General features: G+C 54.7%; 1 long non-coding RNA gene across 1 annotated transcript; it reads left to right on the forward strand.

Annotated features, from left to right (window-relative positions):
• Positions 1-726: 726 nt before the first annotated feature.
• Positions 727-2,234, forward strand: LOC123569415 (uncharacterized). The gene is made up of 2 exons (XR_012425395.1): positions 727-1,036; positions 1,140-2,234. It is a non-coding gene; the product is annotated as an uncharacterized lncRNA (long non-coding RNA).
• Positions 2,235-2,512: the final 278 nt, after the last annotated feature.

Below are 2,512 nucleotides of genomic sequence, written 5' to 3' on the forward strand. Positions count from 1 at the left end.
CTGTGAAAGGATGATGATTAAAGTGCCTCAGCTTTGAAGTTAGAAATACCTGTGTTCAAATCCTGCCTCTGATATATATGTGATCTTGGACAGGTCGTTCCAGTTTCCTTATCTGTAAAATGGGGGAAACAATAGTGTTGACCTCAAACAGTTGTGGTGAAGATGAAATGAGATATTTCACATGAAGCTCAAAGAACGGTGACTGACCTACAGTAAGCAGTCATGAAATGAGACCTCATGGGGTTTCTCCTACTCTCAGGTAGGGGGGTGCTCACAGTGGGATGCTCCATCAGATTCTCCAAGAGGAGGGTACATCAGGGGCCTGAGCCCAGGACACTGTTTGAGAAGCTGGTCCTCTTGGGATGTCAGCCCTATTAAACTGGGCTGCTGTCATGTCAACTGGAGTAGCACAGGAGCCTAGAGCGGTGTGAACAGGTCCATGTTTTTCGGGAAAAGAAACCCAAGCCCAGAGAGAGTCAGCTCCCATCTGAGATCTGTGCAGAGCTGGGAGTGCAGCCCAGCTTCCCTGAGCTCTGCTTCCTCAGTCAGTGATATTTTTCTTCTGTTGAACGCCCATGCCCCTCACTGGGGGAGCTTCGGGTGCAGGGGCTGGGCGCAGGGTGGGTGTGGGTGGCTCTCAGAGTCCAGGGGGCCCAAGAGGAGGGGCTGTGAGTACTGCCATCACAGAAGGTGGATGAGGAGGAGATTTCTGTTTTATTTTTCTCCAGCGGGCTGGAACGGCTTCTAGAAGGAACACAAAGAGATGCGGAGAAGCCACTGAAGAAAGAAAGAAAGGAGTAGAGGCTGGGAGCAGGGGGCGGCGTAGGGAATGCAAAAGAGGCGAGTGGCTGCCGCCGGCCGGAGCGGGCGTCTCTGGTTTGGGTCTGGCCGTGGGCCAGCAAGCAGCAGCCAGCACAGCACGACGGGCTTGGAGAGCTGGCAGGGCGCTGCGACAGAAAGAGGACGCCGGTTAGGGTGCTGGGGGAGGGGACCCCCTGCCCTCCCAACCCCGCCTGGCCAAGGAAATGTCCGTGTGGTGAGCGCTGACCACGTGATGCCCTTTCACCCGCCTCACGTGTTTAATTAAAAAGACAGAAAAACAACCTCCTTCTAGATAGTCTTACGGTCTCTTTTTTTAGATGGTGTCACAAGGCTCAGAGAGGGTAAATGAAGAGCCGGAGGTCACCTAGCTTGTAGGTAGCAGAGCGGGGAGGCGCCCTACACGGAGCAGCCTGTAGCATCCTGAGAAGCTGTAACTTCTGACCTGGGGGATGGCGGAATTCTCAGGTTCGTTTCTCTTCCCACACCTGGCAGGCTGTCCCTGAAAGCTGTCCTCTTTCATCATTTATTCAGTCATTCATCCATTCATTCCTGAGCATTCGAGGCTGCGTGCTGAACCCTGGGGAACCACAGTGAACACGCTAGATACCACCCTTCCTGTGAAGAGCTCGAGGCTAGTGGGGTCCCTAAGGAGAGCCGGGAACATCAAACCTGAGGATTGGGAGTAAACGTTAAATCAAGTCCCCCTCCCCGATTTACACGCACACACACGCACCCGCAGTGCGTTCATCTTCTGAGTGTCGTGGGAACGGGGACTTCTAGCCCTCTGCGGTGCCCAGCAGCTCTGGCAGCCACCCGGCCGCAAGGGGGCGCTGTGAGGGCAGCAAGCAGGATTCCCTAGGCTCTCGTCCCCTGGTGGCGGCAGCGGCTCCTGCTCTGCTCACTACGCCCCTCTGTGATTTCTGGGACACAGAAATCCCAGAAATTTCTGTGATTGTTGAGCCTCCTGGGGGCCTCTTGGGTCACCACTTCTCTCCCCTCCGGTTCCAGCCCTGTGGGGAGGGCCTGTTGGCCTTCACCTAAGCCATGCCCTGGTGTTGCCACAAAGCACCTTGGAGGCCGTATCTCACCAGAGCTGGCAGGAGGTCCCTGCATCAGGCCTGGGCCTCAGACACATTCTCTCCTGTGATCCTCTAGCCAGCCTCTCTCCCGTCCCCCCTTCTGATGAGCCAGAGGTTCCGTGCCATGCATGCTCAAGCTGGGACTGCCGCTGCCCTGGACAGAGACCAGCTCTAAATCAGGCAATTTAGAGCCAGGCGTGGAGGCCTGCCCCTGTAGTTCCAGCACTTTAGGAGGCCCAGGCAGGAGGATTGCTAGAGCCCAGCAGTTCAACCAGCCTGGGCAACATGGGGAGACCCTGTCCTACAAAAATGAAAATAAAAATATTAGCCAGACGTGGTTTCGAGCATCTGTAGTTCCAGCTACTCGGGAAGCTGAGATGGGAGGATTGCTGGAACCTGGGAGTTGGAGGCTGCAGTTAGCCGGGATTGTACCGCTGCACACCAGCTTGGGCAACAAAGCAAGATCCTATCTCAAAAAATAGAAACATTTTAAAAATCAGGCAGTTTAGGTGAGAGTCAACTGCCAGTCAGCTGAACTTGAAGCCAAGGCTGTCTTCCTAAAGTTGATCTCTTTTCTGAATGGTAAACCCTGGAGAAAGCAAGGGAGCAAT

This window comes from Macaca fascicularis, chromosome 16 (assembly GCF_037993035.2).
Source record: "Macaca fascicularis isolate 582-1 chromosome 16, T2T-MFA8v1.1".
NCBI lineage: Eukaryota > Metazoa > Chordata > Mammalia > Primates > Cercopithecidae > Macaca > Macaca fascicularis.